The 27,684-nt window shown below is 47.1% G+C and overlaps 1 long non-coding RNA gene across 1 annotated transcript; it reads left to right on the top strand.

The window, feature by feature from the left end:
• The first annotated feature begins 739 nt into the window (after positions 1–739).
• Positions 740–17,724, top strand: LOC142803308 (uncharacterized). Its single transcript, XR_012894047.1, has 3 exons — positions 740–1,018; positions 15,001–15,138; positions 17,421–17,724. It is a non-coding gene; the product is annotated as an uncharacterized LOC142803308 (long non-coding RNA).
• The last annotated feature ends 9,960 nt before the right edge of the window (positions 17,725–27,684 follow it).

The raw sequence follows: 27,684 nt of genomic DNA, 5'->3' as shown, positions 1-27,684 counted from the left end.
GTGATTGGGTCCATTCTATATCGTGTAGGTTCACCTGCAATAGTTGAAACGTTATCTACGTGATCGAAGGATGAAATTACCCACTGCTGCGAGTGACAGGGTGCTTCATGAATGCTATGTATGGTGACAAATATTTAACTTCGTGCTTAACACTTATATCGCGTTATTTTATTTAATATTGAGAGTGACAATTTGGTGATAAATATAAGCGACCATAAGGTTTGCTACATGAGAAACTCGAGCTTTATTTATATATTTTAACTAAATGCTGTAAACGGTACAAACAATGCAGCTTCTTGCTTGAGCAGAAAAATAAGCATGGCGTATTATACCTTACTTATTATAACAAGGTTATAAACTGATACATTGAAACGCTCGTCCTCTACCTTGAAACAAGAGACCAAGACATGAATAAAATTATAAAATTATGTCAAAGATTTTCGTTGCAGAATGAGGGATCAATACAGCAAAGTTTCGGAGGAGTAACAAACATATATCGATCATTAGGCATTACGGTTTACTGCATCGCCACGCAAAGCGTCGATTAGAAAACTCTTGGTGGTATCATTAATCATTTTTCGCCAGCATTATTGAAGAATACGAAGTGTGCGCAACCAAAATGTCATCTATCTTTAGGCAACAAGCTCTGGGCAGTAAAACTAAAGTCTCTAGGAATAAATAATTCACGCAATGATCTGTGACTACATTATATGTTTGCTGTCTTTACCAACAGAGTGACGCAGCGACAACACTCGACAATCCTCAAACACCAACGATCAAGCTATCGTGGTCATCGGGTGACAACCGAGGGCATGCCAGGAATACCTCGGAAAGCACACCTAATGGGCAGGCACGCGTCGTTCCGATTCCTCGTTCCGACAGCAATGACTGCACGGGGCCTACATGCCGCTTATTGGCATATCGGTTGCGCGAAACTATCGACTACACCGTTTCTCCGTGCGATGACTTCTACAAGCACGTCTGTGGAAAATACCGAGGCTACAGTACCTTCGCCGACGTACGTGAGGCCAGATACCGCCTTTTTTATTCTTCCACTAAATTACATCATTCTCTTTGTCTAGTGCTACGTCAAAAAGTTACTGAGGCGCGCATTGTTTAATATATTTGAGTAACTCTGTCATTTCATTTCACCTGCAAGCGAACGTTAACATGGCGGTTTTGTGACAATAATAGCGGGCAGAAAAGCTCGCCAGCTTTCACTACTGATGACAAACACATATATCAGTGTTTTCAAGGGAAGTAATTTTTTTCTTAAGCATGTTTACCAACCGTGTCTAATAACTATATAAAGGGACTCTTTGGTATCTGCTATAGAGTACATGCGCGAGTTTGTCTGCGAGACTAATTATCCTCGTTGAGCGCAGAATCTTACGACGACGCGATCAATAAAAGTCACGCGTATGCGCGTCCTTGCGATGAGGATTTATATACAGCTGCATTACACGTTTATATATGCGAAGAGCTGACACATGAACAGACGCCTATTCGTCGAGGAAACATCTTTCCTTCTTCATGACCTAAAATACAGAGGCAGCTACGCATTAGCGGTGTGAACACTGAGAAAGTTGCGAAGCTGGTGGCCTTCTCCACTTTTTCTTTTTACTACTTTCCATTGCTTCTCACCCACCTCACCCCCCCCCCCCCCCCGCACTTGCTTGTCTACCTCCTTGCTATATTTACCCTGTCACGCTATGTTTAGCTTCCTCTAAGCTTCTCTTCTCTTTTTACGTTCACACACTCAATACATTCACTTTCGTTTCTCACCTCCTAGCTATACCATAATTACCATCACTCTGCTAACCTTCCCCATTCTACTCTTCCCCACTTCATTCTCTCATCGCTTCACATTATTCTGACTCCCTTTTGCTATACAACTATTTTGCGATACTATATAGGAATTGGCTGTGGGTTAACCTCTCCCCGTTCTCCTTTTCTTTATTCTCACTATCAGTTAATAAAACTAACGCTTATTCCCATCTCCCAACCCCTTTCAGTATGCATTCGTCTTTCATCTTCCCTCTTCCTTTCGCTTTTACTGAGCCCTACATCACTCTTTATCCTCACATTTCTATTCTGCCGCCTATATATGCTTTAAATGTTGCTCCACCTCACCCTGAACTTCCTTTTTCACTCATTTGCTGTGTTATTCTATACTCCAGTTTGGCTTAGTGTGCCTTGGCATAGCTAAACTGAGATATCCTCCGTTAATACGACTCTCCCTCGCTCGAACAGGTAAAGAGGAAAGACACCTCACTATGAGAGTTGATGCGGTATAAGCAGAATGAAACAGTACAACAGTTGAAAACATGAATGTGAGATCCGGTTCCAATTAAGTGCCTTCTAAAAGCACTGACAGTTGGTCGAGTTGGTTTTGCCGTGTTTTCACTCAATCCTGTCCTCAATTCGATATAGCACGAATCGCTGGGCATCCTGTTTTTCAGTTTATATGGGACTATTCAACAACAAGCAGTTAGTAGTACAGCTCTTGTTTCCAGATTTCGCTATGTCTTTTGTGTATTCGCGCGAGAATAAAATACGAATTCTCATAAAATCGCTACGCTACTCTTGCTTGCCCCTCACACAGTGCCATCAAGTGACGCGAATGCGAATGCTTTCCTTTTATTGCGAACTTCATGATTTTACCCCCCACACTGTGGCGCCCTCTAGTTCTATGATTTATTCCATATTTTTATCGTTATCGTATTCGCAAATCTCTCACGCAAGGTTGTGGCGGTTCCGCATCGATGAAGATTGCTCGCCGAATGTATCGCAATGTTAACGCCTTAGAGTGGCTATCAGCGAAATACTATATTCATCGCAGAAAATGTTGACACACAGTGCTAGTTTCATTCTCTATGAATGCAGCCAACTTTGAACAAACTAATACGAATATCACGATACAACAATTTGTGTTGTTTCTAAAGCTGAAATGCATAACGTTGGCAAGTGCGCTTATTTTACGATGTTGACATCTTACTATCGAAATGATATTCGCCACGCGAAGAGTTTCAGAGCACAGGAGAATGCATTTTTTTTCTATACATTGCCGCAGAACATATATCAGACTCAAGACAACTACTCCACAAATATCGCTAAGACAAGCTTAATTTTTTTCTAATGCAATACGCTTCCGTGATTTATTTTCAAATATAAAAATAATTACATAATCAAAACGGTTGAATAAATCTTACAGAGCAGCGCAAGTATCACTCACAATCATAGGTCGTCAATAATTGTTGTGCTGTGAGCGCTAGGAATCGTAGTTCTGTGAGTGTCAAAGGCTTTTTAAGCAGATATATTCGCAATATTCAATTCAGTCATTACGTGCTCAATCGTTGCATCCTCTTTAACAACCAGAGGGCAATTCGTGCCGGGACGGGCGTAACATTTTAAAGACATTCAATACTCGATGGTGCCTACCACTAGTCAAGTAAATACAGCATTCAACATCTAACCCGCAGTTTACGGCATGGAATTCCAGTCTTCGCAGCCATAACTTCTGTAAAAGGGAAAAATATAGGTGCACGTTAAAGAACCCTATGTTTTCCAAATTCGCAGAACGCTTGTCTATGCCTTCCGAGGTTCACATGTCATGTCTAAGAAAACTCAAATCCAAAAAAACAAAGAACGAAGAAAAACAAATGAGCCACATTGTTACTGGAAGCAAATAGGAGTCCGGCATATGTTATGCCTCACATTGGCAGCCGGAATGTGGTTGCTGTTGGGTTGACTCAGCGGTGGCGTAGATTATGCTTCAATTTCACAGCTCACGTTGGTCACTTGGCATTGATTTATTGATTGATATGTGAGTTTTTACGTTCCAAAACCATAATATGATTATGAGAGACGCCGAAATGAAGCACACTAAAAATTTTGACCACCTGGGGGGCTTTACCTGCACCCAAATCTGAGAACGTGGACCTACAGCATTTTCGCCTCCGTCAAAAATGCAGCCACCAAAGCCGGGATTGCATACCGCGACCCGCTGATTTGTAGCCGAGTACCTTAGCCACTAAACCACCGTGGCGGGGTTATAGCTGCACATTACTGACGGCAGAATAATTATCTATTTATATATACGCAAATTAGGAATAAGTAACAAAGCTCATTTCTGTGTAACGTCCTGTGTAGCGACGGGTCAAATGCTGCACAGAATGTTGCTTGGTGTCTAGTTTCGGCAAGCGGTAATATCGTGCAGCCGAGTTTCGTGCATAAAGGTTCGCTGGGGCTGCGGGAGGATAACTCGCACAAATAGACGATGTTCAAAGATAGTGAAAAATGGCGATGGATGCTGCCTATTCCGTTGCACATGAAGCAAATCGGCCTGTCGTCGCATGTGGGCCATTGAATAGAATTATGGTTTACAAACTTTAGGCCCGTTGTTGGCTGTACAATGGAACAGTAGATACCGCAGGAACGACGTAAAGCGACATGGGCTGAGTAGCACCGTTGACCGCTTCTTGAAAGAGTAGGCAATAACTTATGCGGTCTTCAGTAATGCAGGTTGTCTTGTAGACAAATAATAGGAGACCGTCAACAGTGACACTTTATGAATGTGGCTTACAGTGAGGTTCCGTAGAGATTTGTGCGTGGCACCAAATTTACGTCTGGGTAGCGCATTGGCGTCTAGTCGGCTTTCTGAAAATGTGTTTCAGTTTTCACTTGCAGCATCCCAGCTGGTCAACACCTGCTTTTGCACATCGAAACACACAAGCTGTTTTCCTGTACAGTGACTGATATTTCCAAGCATCAAATTTAAATCTCACAGCTTAGCCTGACTTGCGTGCTCTTAGTCAGGCAGCTCATTTTCGACGGGCGCGTTACCAGTTTTACAGAAAGTACCAGAGTCTAAGAAATTAGGGAGAACATCCTGGCTTGGCTTAGTTCGTGTAGTGGAGGCGTTATAAACAGGGCTGCCTGTCAACAAAATACACTACAAAGCAGACGCCTACTGCGAGTTCTTTGATGTGGTTAAGATATGCCCTGCTCCTCCATTGGATGAGGCTGGGACTAGATAATAATAATGCATTTAAAACAATTACTCTAGTGCAGCAGGAGAATAAAACCAAGGTGGCAAAGAAGTAATAACCCGGTATCTGTTTAACGCTCTATATAGGTAGCACATTATATGCTAAAGACTTTTCCAGCTGATTTTTGAATACCTTTACGAGGGTACAACAAATGAAAACTGTCACTTGTTCTTAGATAAACGTAAGAAGCTGCAAACTTCTCGTGTATTTAAACTAACAATTAGTTCTAGATCGGATTACCCGTGGCTCACGCGAGACTTAAAACGAGCGCTGAAAAAAAAATAAAAGGGTTTACAGACAAGCGAGGCGCTTGAACTGGCTTCTAGAATGGGAAGCCTGAGAAAATGTTTCAGCTGTAGCAAAGAGTGTTATCCTTCAAGGCAAATATATAATATTTACCAACATGCTAACTAGCCTCACAAAAACAGACACCAAAATTTTTTTAAAATACTGTGAACGCCAAAAACGCCCACTCAACACCGGTATTGACGATAGAAGACGGGAACACCTTATCGGTACAACACTGTGCTGAGAAATTCAGCAACCCCATCCCAGAGGTATCAAGTGACAAACTTGCACTGAATAATTTTCTTTTACTGAAACATCTGCCCATTTAACATCCTTTTCCTGCAAATGTAATAACAGAGCGTGGGTAAGCTAGTGCTATCTACCAACTTCCTGTCAAAACCAGTTCCCTTACCACTGGTATCATCGCAAAACTTCCTAAAAAACTCATAAAGATTAAGCCCACATGCCTGCATACATTTGCTAGCAATCCCTTGACTCTGGTAGTGTACGAGATGACTAGAACTCTGCTAACGGGGTACTTTATATCGAGTAACAGCAATAACCCCAAAACTTATAGGACTTTTTTATTGACGTCCACTTCGTGCAAGTTACTAGAGCACATAATACCCTCCCTGGTCATTTATCATCTTAACCGTAACAGTTCCTTTCTTCACATACCAGACGGTTCTCAAAACAAAACTATTATGTCAGACTCAACTTCTTGAACTAGTGTCAGATCAGCACACAGCTTTATATACGCCAGTTTGTATCGATGCAGTTTCCCTAGACTTTTATTGGGATTATGGGAGAGTTCCTCATAACTGTCTGGGGCTTAAAAGAAGTCACCTGTGCCTTGACCATTAAACAACTGCACAGATTCAAGATGTTTGATACAATAAGCCTCCCTCACTAGAACTTGACTATAAATCTTATTCATTCCGAGTAAGATCTGGTTTGTCACAAGGGCGTGTGCTGGGCTATCTTTTCTTGCATGTGACAAAAGTTTGTCAATCCGTCTCTACGTGGATGATATTGTTGTTTATAGAAAAAAAACTTGCACAGAAGACGCTTCAAAGCTACAAGTGAATCTCACTAAGTTAAGGGAATGGTGCAGCAATTGGCAGGTGGAAACTATTGTAGAAGAAAATGGCACATCCCACGTATGCGAAGCACGAATGAGGAAGGTTGATATGTCATCTTAAAATCAGCACAACGTTACAAGGTGGAGGTAAAAGATGCCGTACAAGACTTTCATTCATGATTATCGTGTTTGGATGTGCCGTTTACCTTCGTCATTTGTTCACGTCACGTGATACCAAAGTTAGGAGTTGTGGAGCTAGCGAAACAATCGCGAGCACGGTATGAGCGTGGTATGTTAACATGTTCTTACATGACATGCGCGTTAGTATTATCATGTTAATTTTTGCACCAGTCATATACTTTCGTCATCCATTGACGTCACGTAACACCGAGTTCCTGCAAAATCATATGTGGAGCTAGCAAGACGGGCGCGACCGCAACATAAAGGGCCCAACATACTCCAGTGTAGCGTTGACCCGCGCGCACGGTGGGCACATCAATGCTACGTTAGCACAAAGCGAGCACTCTATAGTCTGACTCCAGGTGCGATCAGCGTGACCAGCGCCGTCGGCACGGCCCGACGGCAACCGGTGCGAAATGGGACATGCTGCATTTCGTGCCGGTGCATTACCCTGACAACACTGCGTCTCCCTCTTTCCGTGACGAAGGGATGAAGGGCGCTTCTGAAACGCGCATCCGTCAAAGCAACGCAGCCCGGCGCGCGCCTGCTTGCTTATGGCAAGACCGGTGTCTTGCGTCGCAACGCCGGCATGACGCGTTGGCATTTATTAGCGCCTTGACTATGGCATGTAGTCATGTTCTCACACGACACAAAACTTAGTATTATCATGTTTGCACCAGTAACATGCATTTGTCATCCTTTCATATCACGTAATACCGAATTCGGCATGCATGAAGCTAGCGAAACTGCCGAGAGCGCATCATGAGTGTGACATGTAGTCAGGTCCTTACATGACACGCCTGTAGTGATTATCATGTTTGTATGTGTCATTTATCTATTTTGCCTGTTCGCGTCACGTAATACTGAGTTCGGTACATGCGAAGCCAGTGAAACGGCCGCGAACGCATCATGAGCGTAGCAAGTAGTCATGTTGTTACATGACACGCATCCCATGTTTATCATGCTTGCACCCGTTCATTGTTTTCATCACCCATTCACGTAATGCAATACCAATTTGTGTTTATGTGACGCTAGCGAAACAGCCGCGAGTGCATCATAAGCTTGGCATGTAGTCATGTTGTTACATCACACGCATGTCATGATTTTCATGTTAGGGTCTGTCGCTGCTTTTCGCCATCCTATTATGTCACACCATACCGGGTTTGCAGCATGCCATGTGAACAAAACCACCGCAATGGCTGCAGGACCATGAAATTGTTCTGCAGCCCTTGCAGTGGTTTTGTCATGACATTCATGACATCCATATTATGATTTTCATGTTATGGCTAGTCAAATACGTTCTTCATAGTCATGTTATGGCACACCAAGCTTCGTATCGATACCATTATTGCAACGGGCAAGAGAGCTTAAAGTTGTGGGCGACTACATGGATAGATAGATAGATAGATAGATAGATAGATAGATAGATAGATAGATAGATACGCGCAAAGTCGCAAAAGTTCGCTATGAAATGCTTCACATTTTATTTAATAGATAAATAAATACATAAAGCGTGTCTTGGAAAAAAAGAAATACTGTACCATTTTGGGTCACTGAAAAAGTACTGTATAAAAGTAATATTGTCACGTTACAACGTAACTGTAACCTGTAGATAATGGCACAAAAGGACGTCAAACTGATTCGAACAAGGGCAATACGACTTTATCGTTTTTCTCTGCACGCGCATCTTCGTCCTCTTCTGAACAGCGGCGCATACAAGACCGCCAGAATCTATGGAAATAATACTTTCAGAACTTGTACTAGTGGCATTACCCCCTTCCCAAAGAACATCGTCCCGATGTAACAACATAATTACCAGATGAAAAGAAAAGACATACGATAAACAGTACACAAGGGGGTGTTCACAATCACTGTAAGTCTACTCAAGGAAGTTTGACGAATAGCCAGCGTTGGTAAAATGGTTTCATCGTCGAAACATAGACAACGTGTGGCTGTTGTGAATGGCGGGATTTACGAGCCATGTCCTCGTCAAGTACCTCGTAGTTTACTTTGCGGAGACGGCGGAGAACTCTACAGGGACAAAAATAGCGGTGTAACAACTTTTTCGACCTGCCCCGTTGTCAAATGGGAGTCCACAACCATACTCGTTCTCCGGATTGGTAAGAGACATCGCGACGACGAGCGTTGTACCACAGCGAGTCGATGCATTGTTGCTTGTGGATTCGTTCGACTGCAAGCTTACGAGCTGCGTCTGCCAGTTTATAAATTCGTTCGTCTTGACACTAATCTGGCGTCTGTCTGGCAGAAGCATGGCACCCAGCATTGTAGTAACCTGTCTGCCGTGAAGCAAGCTGCATGGTGTGAATCCAGTTGTTTCTTGCACAGAGGTGTTGTAAGCGAACGTGACGTAATGAAGGATGTCATCCCAGTTTTCGTGGTCCACGATCAGTTATGATAACTGCTGGTGCTCCAAGTCGGAGGACGGTGTTCTTCATAAAAAAGTGGGAAGTCTCAATGGCGGTGCCACGTTGTAATGCCTTCGTTTCGTAGTAGCGCGTCATGTAATCAGTAGCGACTACAATCCAGTGGTTGCCGTCACGAGACATGGGAAAAGGTCGGAGTAGATCCATGCCAATTTGTTGGAACGGTTGTGTCAGAGGAGTGACGGGCTTCAAAAAGCCGGCTGGGCGCTGATGTGGTGCTTTATGGCGCTGGCACTCGTGACACGTCTTCATGTAATGCTTCACGTCTCGATTGAGCTTAGGTCAGTAATAGTGTTGGCGAATCCGGGCCAAGGTACGTGTGAATCCTAAGTGGCCTGAGGAAGGCTCATCGTGACAGGCGGACAAGACATCGGCTCGTAACGCTGGCGGGACGACGAGCAGGTACTCAGTCGCGTAAAGGTCGAAGTTTCTTTTATAAAGGATACTTCTGAGAACGCAGAACGATGACGGTGAGCGGGCGAATGCTGGTTGTGGATGCGGCGTCCGGCCTTCGAGATATTCATTGAATATTTGAAGCTCTGAATCGTTCTTCTGCTGTTCAGCCAAGTCGGATACACTAACGGCGCAGAGAAAACGGCCGTCGAGATGGTGATCACCTGAGGCTGTCTTAAGAGGAGCTCGGGAAAGGCAGTCCGCGTCGGTATGCTTCCGGCCAGACTTGTACACGACTGTCAAATCAAACTCCTGAAGGCGTAAGCTCCACCTGGCCAGACGTCCGGAAGGGTCTTCAAGGTTCGCCAACCAGCAGAGCGCATGATGATCGGTAACAACTCTGAACGGGCGGCCATACAGGTAAGGTCTGAGTTTAGCTATTGCCCAGACAACAGCTAGGCACTCCTTTTCAGTGGTTGTGTAATTCGTTTCTGCAGATTATAAAATCCGGCTCGCATAAGCAATAGGGCGTTCGACGCCGCCTTCCACTGGACGAGGACTGCACCAAGGTCGATGTTACTGGCGTCTGTGTGTAGTTCAGTGTCGGCATATTTGTCATAGCGTCCAAGTAAGGGCTCAGACTGGAGTTGCTTCTGGAGCTCAGAGAAAGCGCGTGTTTGTTCAGGGCCCCACACGAAGGGAACATCTTATTTTGTCAGACGAGTGAGGAGTTCGGCAATATTTGGGAAATTTCGCACAAATCGTCTGTAGTATGCACAGAGGCCTGAAAATCGACGCACATCACGTTTGTTGGCAGGTGGTGGAAAATCTGCGACAGCCAATGTTTTGTCTGGGTCCGGCCGAATACCATCAGGGCTAACAAGGTGGCCGAGGAACTTTAATTCGTTGTAACCAAAATGACATTTTTCTGGTTTCAGTGATAGGCCTGCCGTGCGAATTGCAGCAAACACAGATCTAAGTTGCTGCAAGTGCTGCTAAAACGTTTGGGAGAAGACAACAACGTCGTCTAAGCAAACAAGGCATGCTTCCCACTTGAGACCGGAGAGTACTGCATCCATCATCCTCTGTAATGTCTCAGGGGAAGAACACAGACCGGAGGGCTGCACCTTGAATTCGTACAGACTATCTGGCGTTATCAATGCTGTTTTCTCTCGCTCGCGTTCATCACCTTCGATCTGCCAGTCGCCACTGCATAAATCCATAGAGGAGAAGTATTGGGCACGTCGGAGGCAGTCCAGTGAGTCGTCGATGTGCGGAAGCGGATAAACGTCTTTCTTTGTGACTTTGTTGAGTTTGTGGTAATCGACGCAAAATCGGAGAGGGCCGCCCTTCTTTCTTACTAGTACGACGGGGGATGACCATGGACTGTTCGAGGGTTCGATTATGCCATCTTTGAGCATCGGCCTCACTTGAGAACGTATTGCCTCTTCTTCCTTTAGTGATACTCGGTAAGCGTGCTGACGTATGGGTCGTTCAGCATGGTCAGTGACAATGTGGTTCTTTACGGTTGGCGTTTGTTTTATCTTAGATGTAGACGCGAAACAGTCACTAAACATGCGGAGGATACAGCGGATTTGCTCTTTTTGCGCACATCACAGCTTCGGATTGACATCGACTGTATCGGCTACCGTGGTGTCACTTTTAACGGCTGCCAAAATCGGGGCTATTGTCGTACACGCTTCATCGTCAATGGCTTCGAAATGAGCGATAGTTGTTCGCTTGGCCAAATGTTGGCGTGCTCCACTAAAATCGGTGACCAACAACTCAGTTGTCCCGCGTTTAAAGTGAATTATGCCGCGGGCAACGCGGATTTGCTGAGACTAGAGCACCGAAAAGTTGGCTTCAGTGATACCACTACCGTCATGGTCTATGTCACCCAGTACAGTAACTAACATACTGGTGCGTGGCGGAAATGTGACGGTGTCGTCGACAATGCGAAGCGCAGTCTTCTGCGGATCGGTATCTCTAAAATTCGGGCCGTAGTCGTCAGGAAACGTTACGAGGCAGTCTCGAAGATTTAAAACAGCGCCGTGCTCGCGAAGGAAATCCATGCCAAAGATAACTTTCTGGGGGCATTCGAGAAGCACAACGAAAGAAGCAACGAACGTCTTCTCACAGATTTGTAGCCTTGCGGTGCATCTTCCGATTGGTGTCAAGAGATGACCACCTGCTGTCCGAAGGTTCGATCCATGCCCCTAAGGAGTCGTGACTTTCCTGAGTTCAGCCACAAGTTTAGCGCTGATAACTGAGTAGTCGGCGCCGGTGTCGACCAGAGCAGTCACTGGATGGTTGTCGACAAGGACGGCAATGTCAGCAGAAACGGATTCCTCCGCGATGTGAGGTGTCGGCCGAAAGGAATCGTCGAAGGTCGGCGGATAGGTCGGAGGACGCTGTTTTGACGATAGCTTGACAGCGGTCCCACCCCCAGAGGCCACTGATTCTAGTTTCCCGGCATGGACTTGGGGACCTAGCGGATCGTCCCGCAACAACATCGGCGAAAGTAGAGTATTGATTCGCGGACGTAGAGCGTCGAGGAGACGGAGAGCGTGATTGTCGTCGCTGAAGATTCGGAAACGGTAGACTTGCTAACTATTCTGCGATGGCGCGGGGTCGTTCCCCGTCCCTAGGCCGACGAGCGTCTGGCCGAAATCCAGGTAGGCTCATCTGCCTGTACGAGCACTTCCGGTACAAATGACCTGGCTCACCACAGTGGTAGCATAGTGGTCGATTGTCGGCAGCGCGCCACACGCTAGATTTCCGCAAATTAGGTCGCGCATTCTCATAGTGTGGCGGGCCTGAGAAGTACTGCGGCATCTGCAGACAAGTCGGTCGTTGATTTTCATAGTGTGGCAGGCCCGAAAAGTGCTGCGGCGTCTGCAGTCTAGTCAGTCGGGGGAAATAGGTGGCTCCCGGTGAAGAAGTGCGTATAGCTTCCGCGTGCGTTAGCAGAAGAGCTTCGGTTGCAAGTGGCACTAATGGTCGTACCAGCTGCCGCACCTCTTCACGGACGACGTCTGTCAGAGCAGCCACTTGAGGCTGTGAAGGCACTGCGTGAAGCTTTTCCAGCTCGTCGCGCACAATGCTACGGACAAGCTCAGCAAGTTCTCTCACGGTCGTGACATCGGGTGTTACCAAGGGTGCTGACAGACATGCAAATTTGTCGGACCGCTCATACTGCGAAGACCGCTGTGTTAGCATTCGCTCCATTGTCATCGCTTCACGGAGGAATTCTGCCACGGTAGCTGGTGGGTTTCGTACAAGTCCGGCAAACAGCTGCTCGTTGACACCCCGCATCAGTATGCGTACCTTTTTGTCTTCCGTCATTGCAGAATGTGCTCGACGGAACAGAGAAGACATCTCCTCAACGAACATGGCCACGCTTTCATTGGGTCTTTGATTGCGAGAATAAGGAGACGTTCGGCTCGTTCTTTCCAATCGGCGCTACCATACGTGTTCCGCAGCTTAGTGCAATACACCAGCTAGGTTTTCATGGCGGCCTCTTGGTTCTCGAACCAAATACGCGCCGAATCCTCCAGGTAGACGTAGACATACCGCAGTTTTCAGTGCTCGTCCCACTCGTTGGCGATGGCGACTCGATCGTATTGGTCCAGCCAGTCTTCAACGTCTTCGTGGAAGGGCTCCCCATGGAAGGGCTTTGGCGTTAGTGAGGCTGGTAGTCATAGAGCTGGCGGAGTCACGTTCTGTTCAGTCTGGCTTGCATATGCCATGGCTCTGGAGCGTTCCGGAAGAAGGCTGAATTGGTGTGGTAGGCTTAGTTGCCGCCGACTGCGTCGAAAATTGGCTGTTTCTGCCAAGGCGTTGATGTGGAGGCCGAGATCTTCCGCGTGGTAACAGTGCATAGACAATTACCCAGACCCTCCACCAGTTGTCACGTTACAACGTAACTGTAACCTGTAGATAATGGCACACAAGTACGTCAAACTGATTCGAACAACGGCAATACGACTTTAACATTTTTCTCTGCACGCGCATCTTCGTTCTCTTCTGAACAGCTGCACATACAAGCCTGCCAGCATCTACAGAAATGATACTTTCAGAGCTTGTACTAGTGGCAATATGCAGACTTACTTGCATTCATACCTTGGCATCTTACTTCAACCATTACTCTTAGCAGTTACGTAATAGTGTCTTCATCTAAATAATCGGTTGATTCCAGCGCTGATATTTATCAGTGCCATTTATATTACGCGGCTAATCAGTCATGACCACATTTTGCTTTATTCATCAATTTTCTGCATGAACACTAATCTATTGCTCAAAGAATTAGCATATTAAATAAATGTTTGCACACAGGAGCTTGCTTCAGGTTTACAAAAAGCACACACAAAATTTTTCCCACACACAAAAAAATTGGCACTGCTGTGCCCCGTATATCAAAACTCGTCATGTGTTCTTTTTTTAAATCTTTTAACTCCCTCGCTTGAAGAATGCTTCGGCAGTTTCCATTTCGAGAAGTCATTCTTGCTATCCGTTAAACCCTCAGCGCAGATAGGGTTACGGTTGTCTAAGTTCCGTACAGGATGATCAATGTGCGCCGTTTAAAATATCTACGGGAGTGGTGTCGATTTACTATGGCTAAAGAAAAATGAATATTCATATAATATCGACAAATGACTGCATTTCGACAAATGTCTACTAAAAATTGGCTCCATATCTCCAAATCTTCATGTTACAATGCAAATGTCGTTGAAAGGCGATAGTTTTGCGTCTGTAGAGAGTGAACAATACTGTTATTTGATGTTGTGCTTAAGAAAATTGGTGAATGGCATTCTGGAGGCGCTGCGTCGGAGTGCCTCGAGCGTGCATCAAAGGTGAACGAGCGCATCGAATCACGTCAAACTTGACAATTGAGCGCTACCTGGCAGTTATCTTGGAAAATGAAGCGTGCGGCGTGCGCGACCGTCTTTGGAGGCGAGAAGGTGTAGAACGCAAGTTCGCGGGTAGGTGCCGCCACTGTGTCACCTTAGAAAAGCATTGAAAACACTTGCCTTTTTGTACAAGCCTTGCATCATCAGTGCAGCGTGATAAACGTTATGGTCCTTAGAAATTGTTATGTATTCCTTGTATAGTATAAAAGCACACGTACAGAATATTGACGTGTTGTTATGGTGCCTCAGATATGCGCAATAATAGCTTTTTAATTGGCAATCGCACAAGTATAAACGCTAATCCTTGAGCAATATTGGTGGGCGATGTGGACGGGGACCGCCGTTTAGGGTATCGTTTGGTGTCACTTGGGGTACTGTTAAGGTCGGACAAACAGACAAATGTACGGAGAGAGAGGCAGACAGACAGACCAATATTTTTGCGTCGAGGCTTCTCAATAAAGACTATCATATTGAACAGATTTGTATTCAGCGCCTATTCGCAATGTAGGCATATTCAATGCACAGCAGCAACCTTTCTTCAGCTATATACCACTCAAAAAGTCCCACCGTTACTTTACAATTGACATATCGCTTCTCTACACGAGAAAATTCTTTGTTGAAGTGGTATAACACTTTACCGCGTACTTTCGCAGGTTCAAAGAGACTTGGACTTATCCATTCGATCCTACCTACTCAAATCAAGAATACCGAAGTCTAACCAACTTTCTTGGCAGAAGGCAGCCGCGATGTATCATGCCTGCATATCTTACACGTCGTCGTATGAGCCGGAGGTAAGCTCAATTTTCGGTTCTCATTGTCATACAAAATTTAAAATTTTTGCTTCTAAGTAGCATATTTATATGGATTTTAGAATTTGTGGACACTTTCGATAAAAATAGCTGCTGCTATAGCTAAGTGAAATTGCCGGAGGGTGATCAAAAAAAAGGCAGCTGCGCATGCTGGATCCTATTGCAACACGAGGCGTAAGTCGTCACTAGCGTGCACTATCATCCCTGATTATGTGCCCGATATGACACTGGTATTGAGACGCTCAAAAAACGTCTTCTAAGGAGGGTTACGTGGAGGACGTTTGGAGGCTGCATAGCTTTAGGAGAATAAGGCCTTACGTACTATTCATGAGTAATCAACAGAGAAAGCGATACAGAAAGCAAAAAAAAAGGCGTTATGAAGAAACAAAAAAAATTGGCAGCATATTCACGGAGTGAATGATGGAGAGTGGGGCGAAGCATTCGTCCGTCCATTCGTTCTTGCTTCCGTCCATCCATGCGTCCGTCTGTGTGACCATCTATGCGTCCATCCACCCGTCCGTGTGTGCATCTGTTCGTGCGTTCGTTCTGCGTCAATTCATGCGGTCTTTCATGCATCTGTCTGTGCGTGTCCGTTCGTCCATCTATTAAACACTTCAAGTACCACCATCTCTCATTGTTTCATTATATATACCCATATAGAAGCACCGCCATCCAGCGGATATTCCAAGGACTGCACGAGAGGTGGTACACACACACTTTCTTACGGCTTGCACTTCGGGTCTACTTCTCATTTCTAACCACCCCGAATTCATGGTATATACTAGTTCACTGTATTCATGGCACTGCGGCTCAACGCTCGCTAAAACTTTCTAAAACCAAGGAGGTTGCGCCCAGCGAGTATAACGTAGCAACCATTTCCTGTCGGATAGTGCTCAATGTACATGTCAAAGTCTGCTAATGGGAAATGAGAGACAGAAGAATTCGGCCCTTACTTTCTTACGGCTTGAATTTCGTATCTACTTTCCACCTTTAACCACCTCGAGTTCATGGTATATACTAGTTCATTGTATTCATGGCACTACGGCTGCTAATTTAGATCACAGCGTGCGCGTTAACTAAAAGCCGAATGCTCCTGTCTTTCATTCCCCATTAACAGCCATTGGCAAGTACATTAAGCACTATTGTTTATTATTCAACAACGCACAGAAAAAATCTCTCTCCAGCACCACCTTGGAAGTCAAAATGTTATACTTGTTACACACTACAACGGCTACGAGGGCCAAACATGTTCCGCTATCAGGAGCTTCCCCCTAAAAAACCTCCGCTGCCAGGCCATAAATGTATGACATACACACAGTAACGGACCGGCCGTAGGTTTCACATTTATATAATGCGTACGGAGTAACCGAAATCAATTTTCCGTTATCTGAGTCATCAGCTAAACAGCGTTTTAGGGCCATGGGAGTCGTATTTGTGAACAGTAGCGATGTGACAACCCCACTTCAAGCTCTCAGGTTAGAGTAATTAATAAAGTTGGACTAAAAGGAAGCATCGCCAGGATGCGCAACACACTTCAAAAAACAAAAGCAGGCTTACTATGCATAGAAGATAAGTTTAGAGAAATCCTACTTGTATGCGCAGCGAGATTCGTGCGACACGCTTGTGCAGCACGCCAAAGGCGTGGTAAAGAAAATGTTTGGCTGGAATCTAAAAGCGGCATGTCTATGAAAACTACGTCTGTAGCTCAGCATCATGTTATTTGACATCAACTAAATTTCGAGAAAAACAAATTGTCAGCTCAATACACGTTTTTTTTACACTCCCGTTCATATATAATGGCCTTTTCTCGACTAAATTATGAATGTCTGAAAAAAGCGTAGATACAAGCTGAAAATCATATGCTGAACCCCGGCACCTTTCACTACGAAGCTCTCTGAGAAGGCAAAATACGGAGATACGAGTTAATTTTACGGTTCTCGATTCTGATGTTTGCTTAACAGACAACTAATCTTGCTTCTGTACTTAACCACCCGTATATATAATCACATGCGTCTAAATCTCAGAGTGACTTTGGTCGCTAGTAGATTAGGGACTACATATTCTAAAGAACATAAGCTACTTCAACGCAGACGCAAAATATTTGGAGCAATTTTCTATACCACCTTTAGTGAATTTAGACTGAAACTCCACACCAACCATAGATGTATTTAATTGGTGCTGTGATTTACGCTAGCCTTGTACCTATAGGAATAATTTCCCGCAACACTATGTTTATTGATGCGTTTTACCTGCTTCTTTTTTAGACGAAGTACCTCGTGCGGTGGATGGTTTCACTAAATCTGGATCTTCTTAACGAGACAAGGCTGATGAATGTCGATCCGGTCGAAATGATGGTGCGCGGGTCCCTCGACTTCGGAGTGGAGGCTATTCTCTCCGTTGTTTTGGAAGAAAATCAATTTAAGGACGGCAAGAGAGTGGTGACGGTGAGAAAACGATTCCTGCTTTCGAATCGGCATCAATCGCGAAAAAAAATTCAATGGTATGCTCTGGCAGGCAAGATTGTATTACCACCTGCGATGACCGAACGTTGTCATTCCTACGACATGATTTTACGAGTGTGCACAGACACCAAGGGAACGTCTTCTCTTACATACAAGGAGCAATACACTCTGAAAACCATACGGAGAACTATAGTTTTCAAGAAGACTAACTTGATCACAGCCTAAAAGCTACTGTGTTTGCTTGCGCACACGCACACATCCACATGCATATATATATATATATATATATATATATATATATATATATATTTAATCTTCGTCCCGAACGGACGAAGATTAAAGGTAAAAAGAGCCGACCGACCCATTAACGGGAAGCCCTTCCTTTACGCATGCCGCACGCCGACCGACCCATTACGGGGAAACCCTTTCTTTACGCACGCCGTCACGGACCCTCCCGGCACCGCGGCGACAATCTTGGGTGGCCCGACGTACGTCGAGAACTGAACAGCACGTGAGAAGAAACGTATGTGGACGTACACTGACATTTGGTTTCGTTCTCAATGTTGACAGTGTTTCTTCCTCTTTTTTACTTTCTTTCTTTTTTTTCTTTTTTTAGTTCTCTCTCACTTTCGCAAACATGTTTCAAGGCGAGAGGGACGCGGCAGCAACGAAGTTTGGAAATCCATGTCAGTATAACTCATCCCCTGATGAAGGGAGGACCCCTCCCGAAAGAAACTGTTGGGAAATAAATATATTTATCCTTGTTGACAACGCTCCCAATGTGCCATATCCTATATATGCATATATATATATATATATATATATATATATATATATATATATATATATATATACATATATAGTCCAGTAGATCCTCCGTGAGCGGTCACAACATGGTTTATTTAAACGTTTCGGCCTAGAGTCTGGCCTTCATCAGGATCACACTGATGAAGGTCAGACTCTAGGCCGAAACGTCGAAATAAACAACGTTGTGACCGCTCACGGAGGATCTACTGGACTATATGCAACGCTACGCTCACTCAACCATCATGCCTGCCTATATATATATATATATATATATATATATATATATATTGAACTTTAACACAGGCTGTTGGTTGGACTTGTTCACAATTGATTGCCATTTCTTTCAACACAAATGTGATGTTCATCCTGAGCCTAGCTCACAATGTGATGAATTCATTGTTCTTGCACGTGTGTGCAAGAATCTCTGCTTTTTTTTGGACTCTTGTCAAGACAAATGTTCTTGGTCTAAAATAGTTTGTGCTGGTCATTTTGACACAGTTTCCCGTCTATTGGAGTTATTTATGACATTCTCAAGGCTCCAATCTGAAAATATGTTTATTTTCCGGTGTTTTCTCTTAACTGAGATTCTTTCAAGTTTGAAATGTCCACAAAAGAGCACAGGCGAATATTTCATGTTTCTCAAGGCAGAGCAGGGGCAAAAAGAGGCAAGAAGCGCCTTTTTGGTGGCGAGAAATCAAAACGGAGCGTGCCGATGTGGTTACTGTGGTTGCGTAGGATCGATGGTCAGAAACCGTTTAGTTCGTTATTTGGTTCTGCTTACTGTTGGTTTTGTTTGTTGTGGTTAAGGTGTCAATTTCAAATGACGGCAGATTTCCTAGATACATTTGACTGATATGAAAACATGGGTCTACAGTGGCTTTCAATGGCCTAATGAAAACTTTCAAATGTGCAGTCCACTTATTCCTTCAGGTCCACTTATGCCGTCAGACTTTTGAACTTTATCGATGCGATCAATGTCTCTTTAGAAGCACCGGGTCACTTCACCCATAAGTGAAAAACGGTGCCTCATGTGTGCAATGTCGATAACATTGTCGGGCTGATATCAACACTAGAGCTAGGAACCAACGAGTACCTAGACTCAATTGATATAGAATCCCTTGTCAACATCAGACCCGTCGAACCGGCAGTTGTCGCGACCCGAGATTCCCTCGAACGTGACAATATTAGGAAAGAAAGCTTCATTGCGTGTAGACCCCCTACCATGCGCAGGGTAGCAAACTTGCTGCTTAAAGAATAGTTAACCTCCCTGCCGTTCTTTTCCTCCTATTTTCATTCCTTCCTTCTACCATAATTGGACATTGTGCAGTGACTTGCCCCGTAATGCGCTCTGTTAACCTGGCTTCTAACTATCCTGCGAGATCTTAAATTTTGCTTCCAAGTCTATGGGTTTGGCTGGGTTCTCATCAGGCTTCCTTTTTTTCTGATGAGGCTGGTGAGATGAGGTGGGCAAATATTGGAGTGTTGAAATTGGAGGAAGAGTTGGGGTGGAAGTAGAAAAGTCTGGCCTGAGTTTTTATCTCTTCCCTCAGAGCTCACAGGTTCGTGTGTGCCGCCTGCTCCGACGGCCCCGGAGGACAACGCAGACGTAAATGGTTGGTATTGCTGAGCGAGGGAAAGTACTGCTCAGTAGGAAACGCTTTCTTTTGAGGTGGTGGGCTGCGTTATTTTGTGGCACGATTTCTCGGCTAGCGCGATCCAGTGCCTGTGAGGTGCAGCCCCTACAGAGATTGCAGCTTGGGATACAGGAGGGAACATCTTGTGGATCGTGCTTGTCTCCGCATCGTGAGCAGAGGCCACGCTTTTGGTGGAAGCACACGTCGTATCTGTGGCCCGGCCGGCGACAGTTTGTGCACGCATCTGGGCTTCCCTTGTACTATGTGCAACTGTATACTACACCCATGTAGCGTATGATGTGAGGTACTGGTCTGTGCGCAAAGGTGATCAATATTGAGAGTGTCCTACCCACTCTTCGGGTAGTTGATATCAGCAGCTGGGTTACGGGTCTGAAGGTCCTTCATCATCTGCTCCAGAGTTTCCTCCCAGTAGGCTTGCGAGATGACGCCATGTAGAAAACTGATTGAAGATGGAGTTCGAGGGCGAAGAAGAAGAGGTGGCCAGGAGCACGCTCTGCATATTTTTTTATTCTTGTTCTGTCAACAATAAACAAAAGACGCATCGTTCCTGCGGTCTTTCTCGTCCGTCTGAAACATGGTGCCATTACCAGGATATCTGAGGACAGGCGCAAAGACTTCAACCTTAATCGCAACAATGGGTTGAAGAACGAAGCAGTGGCGTCTGGCTCAAGGACAAACTGTCGACGGAAGGACCATGACCGATGACTGTTGGCAACGCACATAAACAGGCAAGAGCTCTTTCAACACGTTTTAAGTATGAACAAAGAGGTCTTATCAAAGAAGCGAAAGACGCTTCGAACAAATCAGACAACGCTTAAGAGTGAAATTGATAAAAAGATCGAAGAATATGCCGATCGAGCGCAACTTATGACGCTTCCAAACGAGATGAAAAGTGTGTCAAAGACGTTAAGACAAGTTAACAAACAGATTGAACCGTTCATTGAGAAGATGATGGGGAGGCAGAATTTGAAAGAGTTTTGCATTATGAGATGAAGATCGTCGCTGCAACGACAAAAATATGGGAGTGGTTACGCGAGTTAGAACAAGCAACGCCACTGAATACCACATAACAGGCGAGCTGAGGGCAGGGTACTAACCTAATCTGGAGACGCAAGAGCTTGTTAAGTTACCACGTATTGAGATTATCAAGTTCGATAGAATAAAAACAGCATGGCGAAAGTTTTGGCATCATTTCGAGACATCGGTGCATAACAGAGTGAACACGCCGAAGAATCAAAAGTTTAATTGCCTTCTGGCGTCTCTGAGCGGAGAGGCTGCGTCCTCATAGAAGGTTTGCAGTTTTCTGATCAGAATTTCGAGCATGCAGTTGCTTTTTTGAAAGAAACATTCGGATGACAAGATCATATAAGAGAGACATACATAAAAGAGCTAGGAAACGTGGAAACAGTGAAGAGTCCTAAAGATGTAGATGGGTTGAAGGAACTTTCCAAATGTTGCAAGTGAACACATGAGAATTGCAGTCGTTAGGAGTGAAAATGGATAGTTATGCCACAGTGATAGCTCCTGTTGAAAAATCTGCGCTACCGGTGGATATTAGGATTGAGGTGAAGATGGAGATAGAGAAAGGTAACAACAGACCAGTCTCTACGAAATTGAACTCAGCGTCAAGAGACACCACGAGCAGTTTGAAAGAAATTATGGAGTTTTAAAGGATATATGTATGCAGCGGAGAAGAAACTCGAGAGGAAATATATGATGTGACCCAGTCACCGCACAGTATAAGGCGGAGTGAAATATTGTTAAGGGAGGGTACAAGAGAAACGAGGGGACAGCTAAGATATATTTCGTCAAGCCTAAGTCGAGATGGCAAGCCAGAGCGTGCCCCACATCCCAGAATCATGTCTTTTACGCTGTCTGTCTTGATTCTTCAGCGTGATGTAGTCTCGTAACATGACCCCCGGAAGCAGAAGCACCGTCTCGGTGCTTTCTATGTTGTTGTGGAGTGGTAGAGCTTAAGTCGGGAGACATGAAGAATGTCTGTAGACATTAGAGAGAACGACTTCAATGGGGCTATCTCGTAGGTAACGGCGGTCACCTGGCGCTAGACGCGGTAGGGTCCTGAGTACCGGTAAAGCAGCTTCTAAGAGAGACCAACATGACGAGTCGGTGCCCACAACAACACAAGGGAACCCGGGACAAACGAGGCGTCACGATTATGTGTGTAGTAACGTTGCTTCTGTTGCTCTTGCGATGCTAACAGGCGCTTCTGAGCGACTTCTCGTGCTTTGTGAGCTCTGGTAATAGTGTCACGGGCGTATTCAGTCGGCAAATCGACAGCTGTCGCAAAGGTGGTGTCGATAGGTAGAGTTGGGTCGCGGCCAAATAAGGGGTAGATTGGTGATAACCTAGCGGTATAGTGGTGTGAGGAATCGTGTGCAAATGTGACAAATGGCAATGCAACGTCCTAGTCTAGGTGGTCAGAGGAGACGTACATGGAAAACATGTCAGTTAAAGTCCAGTTGAATCGTTCGGTAAGCCCATTAGTTTGTGGATTGTAGGCCGTCGTAAATTTATGTTTGGTTTCGCAAGAGCGAAGCACGTCGTCAATAACTCGGGAGAGGTAATAGCTTCCACGATCTGTGAGGAGTTGGCATGGAGCACCATGATGGAGGATGACATCGTACAGAAGAGAATATGCAACATCTGTGGCACAGCTGGTTGGCAAAGCCTGCGTGATGGCGTACCGGGCTGTATGATCCGTAGCGAGAGCTATATATTTGTTTCCGGAGGTAGACTTATGGATCGGGCCTACGAGATCAAGACCAACTCGAAAGAAGGGGTCAATAGAAATATCATAAAGGGTTTTTTTCGACGTTGGCACTGATCGCATGCGACGACGTAGCGGTGCACGGAGCGATAAAGCCTGGGCCAGTAAAATCGACGCTGCACGCGGTCGTAAGTCCGAGAGAGACCAAGGTGACCGGTGGTGGGGGCGTCATGGAGCTGGGCGATAACACTTGCACGTAGATGGGAAGGCACCACAAGGAGCAGTTCGCGCCCATTTGTGTTGACATTGTAGTGGTACAAGGTGCCCTCTTTAAGTACAAACAGTCGAGTAGACGGATGGGGCGTTGGAGAGTTCAGCTTCTCAATAATGTCACGCAAACGGGATCTCGGTGCTGTTCATCACGGATGTTGCTCAAAGCAGAGAGACAGAGAACACATGGCGGTGCTTTGTCTGAAGTCTCAGGAGGGTCCACTTGATGGCAGGACAAGCAGTCAGCGTCAAGGTGTAAACGGCCAGATTTGTAAGACACTGAGTAGTGCTAGCTGAACAGTCAATGAGGGCCGAATGGGCGGACAAAAAGTCTAGACCGAAGAGAACATCAATGGTGCAGTTGGTGAGAACAGTGAAGAGGATGGAGATTTGATGTCCGGCTATAGTAATGCGTGCTGTGCAGACACCAACAATGGCAGTTGCACTGCCATCAGCAACACGAACACATCGTGAAGGGGCTGGAGCCACGACTTTCTTTAAGTGGTCACGAATGTGCGAGCTCATAACAGAAATTTAGGTGCCAGTGTCGACTAAAGCTTTAACAGGTAAACCATCCACTTTTACCTCAATCAAGTTCTGATTGGTCGGGAGGGTCAACAGAGAAATTGTAGAGCAAGTCGTAGCAGCAGCGTCACCTCTAGGAGCTGCACCAGTTAGTTTTCCGGAGGAAACCATCGGGCGAAGGACGGGAACGGGGAACGGGGTGGCGGAGGAGACCGCGAGAATCTAGGTCGTGGTGAAGGCGAGCGGCTGTACTGGGCATTGGTCGTGGCAGTCATGTCATAATGAGCCTAGTCATCACGGCGGGTTGGTTCTTGGCCAGAAGGGCGGGCTGATGTGTCGAAGTTTGCGAAGTTAGGGTTTGTGTGCGAGGGCGAGATCCATGAGCTTCGGCAATGACGCGAAATGTGTCCCACTCGTTCGCAACGGAAGGAAATTGGCCTGTCGTCAGGCGTACTCCATGCGTTTTGATCTCGCTTACGTGGAGCAGGACACCGGTAGTGCTGACGTGCGTTCAAGGTAAGCAGTTGGACATCGGGTCGGTGCGCAGAACAAATCGTCTGAAGGCCCGCGTTTGCCAATTCTTGGCGCACAACGCTCTGTATGAGGGATATGGTGGGCTGAGGATCGTTCGGCGTCAGGACCCTCAAGGGTGCTGGTGACATCACTTCGATTTCGCGTCGAACGACCCTCGTAATGTCAGCAGAGGTTGGCTTGGGCTGGGTCTGAAAATGGAGGTCCTCACAAGTTGATGTTGCTGTAGTGTTAGGAAGACGGGTGAAGTGGTGGACAATGCGACGGCTTTTAGCATCATGGAAGTGTCGGCACTCCTTAATGACGTCTTGAAGTGTCGAACAGCCTTTAAATACAAGAAGGCTAAAGGCATCATCAGCGATGCCCTTGAGTACGTGTGCAACCTTGCCGGCCTTCGGTCATGGTGCTATCAGCTTTACGGCAGAGATCAAGACATCTTGAATATTGGCCAGGTAAGACTCCGTGGATGTCTGGACACGGTTACCAAGCTCTTTCTTAGCGGCCTGCCTGCACCCGGCAGATTGGCCGAGCAACTCGCGCAACTTCGTGTTACAGACGTCCCAGCTGGTGAGCTCTTCCGCGTTGTTGTTGAACCACGGCTTGGCCGTACCTTTCAAGTAGAAGATAAGGTTTGCCAGCATCATGGTTGGGTCTCATCTGTGATTTTCACTCACGGGCTCGTAGAGCTTGTAGCAGCCGCGGTGGCTGTCCACGTCCGACGCGCCAGTTGCGTGAGCTCGTTCTAATCCTCGCGCAGCTCGAGCTAGCGCCAGCTGCGCGAGAGGCGCGGCGCGGCGATTGAGAAATGATGATGGCACTACAGGCCCCCCCCTCGCGCTTTGCGCGATTTGAAGGCATATGAAAAAAAGAAAGAGAGCGACAAATGCTATATACATGAACGACAATCCATGAAGTGTTCATTTGGCAAGTCCAGGTTGTCAACGTTTATGGGCCATCGGTAAGCAGTGTGTCTCCGGTGGGCGACTCTGGGAGAAGCGCAAGGGACGAAGAAGGAAGTGCCGGGTCGCTGTGGTAGTCGACAAGCGGGTCTCATGTTGACCTGGCCGGACAGGCCGAGAGTGGACCGTGTGTCGCGAGGTCATGCTGCCAACGTCGGCAGAGGGCCGGCAGTGCGGGCCCTGACGTTGGGGTCGACACAACACAGACCTCAAAGTCGAGCGGCGTCTGACGGGCCGGCATAGACAGGCGTGCCGACGCCCGCAGGAACGTGTCCCAACAATACCACCAAGTGCGCGGTGGGCAGTCGGGCACACGACCAGTGGTGGGACACCGCGTCGGGCAGGCCGAGTAGGCGCCTGCGCCGTCTTCAGGGCCGTGACCGCAACCCGTGGCCGCGCAGCAGGGCGGCCCAAAAGTTGCCGCAATGTGTGACGCCAAGCACGCCGTCGTCGCCGACGTAGGGCAACGGGTGGCAGACACGCATGAGGCATGAGCGCCGTCGCGGTTGTGACACACGAGCTGGCGTTGTGGACACACGTCTGGCCGTTGCCGTCCGGAGGCCAAGGCTCCGGGGAATGGCGGTGGTGGAACCCAGCCAGCGTGGGCTCGCCCGGAGCACTGGACGGGACACCTGTGCTCGTGCAATGACCTCCGGCAGTCCGCGCACGATGGCCGGCGTGCAGGTCTACATAATTGATGGCTGCCTCTAGCGAACGCTCCCTAGATTGCTCTACCGCAGGCTTGGTATGCCTGGTGAGCCTTGTCTGAAGCGGACCGGGCACATCGTCCTCAAGCGCGTCAGTCATAGTAGCAGCGTCTTGGAAGCTTGGCCGTGGTTGATGGCTGGTGGCTTTAACTTCAGCTGCGGGAAACTGTGAGGACGATGGTGGTCGTTGCTGGCAGGACGTGCAGAGCATTGAGGCTGGTCGACAGTCGCCTTTGGATATCTGGGAGGGTGAAGGTTCCGCAACCGGCAGGTGAATAGCGGGCGTGACAATGCCCATCGTCGTGGTAGCCACCAGGGCGTTCCGCGAAGTTGACGTCGCAGAACCTGACATGTCAGCCGTGCCGCGAGCCATGGAGGTCGGCCGAGACGAGCCGGTGGTAAGCCTGCTTGCAGCGTCGTCCGCCGAGGACGATGAAAACACAAACCTCGTGGCTGACTGGTTGTCGGCAGGAGGAACGACTTCAAGAACCTCGTCGGATCTGTGACTGGGTGCGAGACTCACTGCGCTAGTGGCCGGACCCAATGTGGAGGGAGACGTTGTCGGGGAAGTTAGGTCCCGGTCAGTGAAGACTTTCGGGCCGGAGGGTACAGCACGCTGCGACGCAGACGAAACCTGTAAGTCGCGGGTGAACGGCAGCGGGTGGTAGGTGAGGCCATAGCTGGCAAGCACCGCAGAGCAGAGGTCATCGTAAGGCTGCTGGCTGGAGGTTGGAGTGCCAGAGAGATGACGCAACTCTACCGGAAGGGCGTCTTGAAGAATGGCGCGCATCAGCGGCTGGTCCGTGACGCCATTCAACGCCAGAACAGCATCGAGCTGCATGAACCATACCTTGGGGTAGGTCGATTGGAACGGCGGCACAGGCGGGCAGAGTTGCGGGAACATGGCAGCGGGCCGCTCGGCGAAGGGCGTGTTCTCCGGGTCACCAATGTAGCGGCGAAAGAAGAGAGACGTGAGACGGCGTCGAAGGCGGCCGACGGGGCCGTACTGATCTCGCCACTTTATTCCACGCCTCCAGAGCAGCCGCGGTGGCTGTCCAAGTCGGACGCGCCAGTTGCGTGAGCTCGTTATAATCCTCGCGCAGCTCGAGCTAGCGCCAGCTGCGCGAGTGGCACGGCGCGGTGATTGAGAAATGATGATGGGGATGATGGCACTACAAGCTTAAGCCACTCATCGACGTCTTCACCGTCAGTGCCCGAAAAGTTGCCAGGATTGCCGGGTGAAGTGGTCACAATGACTACATGTGAGGTGGGCGCCGTTGATGCGCGAGGCGTAGCTGTTGGCGCAGCATCCCGGTCGGTAGACATGTTAGAAGCCGCAACTTGGCGTCCGCTGCGAAGCTCTGTCGTGCTTTGCTGCCCCGCACCTTCTTCCAAAATGTTGCGGGAGGGTACAAAAAGAAACGAGCTTACAGCTAAGATATATTTCGCCAAGGCTAAGCCAAGATGGCAAGCTAGAGCGTGCCCCACATCCCATAATCACGTCGTCGTTCTCACTGTCTGCCTTGATTCTTCAGCGTGATGTAGTCTCGTAACAATATCTACGCTTCAAAGCACCTCGATTAAAAAAATGCATCTTCTGTGAGATGACTGGACACTACACGGGAGATTGCAGAAGAAGCATTACTATGCAACAGAAGAAAGAAGCCTTGCAGCGGGTGTGAAAATGCTTCAGATGCACCAAACCTCACCACACGGCGAAGATATGCCGCGCTAACGTACCCTGCAAAACATGCAAAAGAAGCCACGTGACATCCATGTATCGACAACGTACGCCTGCAGGAAAGTCAGCACAGCAGCAAAGCGGTGATGATGTTGAACAAGTGCGTAGAAGTGCGCAACATGACCGGTTAGACACCAGCAAGT

The sequence above is a fragment of the Rhipicephalus microplus genome, chromosome 3 (assembly GCF_043290135.1).
Source record: "Rhipicephalus microplus isolate Deutch F79 chromosome 3, USDA_Rmic, whole genome shotgun sequence".
In the NCBI taxonomy this organism is placed as follows: domain Eukaryota; kingdom Metazoa; phylum Arthropoda; class Arachnida; order Ixodida; family Ixodidae; genus Rhipicephalus; species Rhipicephalus microplus.
This window is presented reverse-complemented; position numbering and strand designations above follow the sequence as displayed.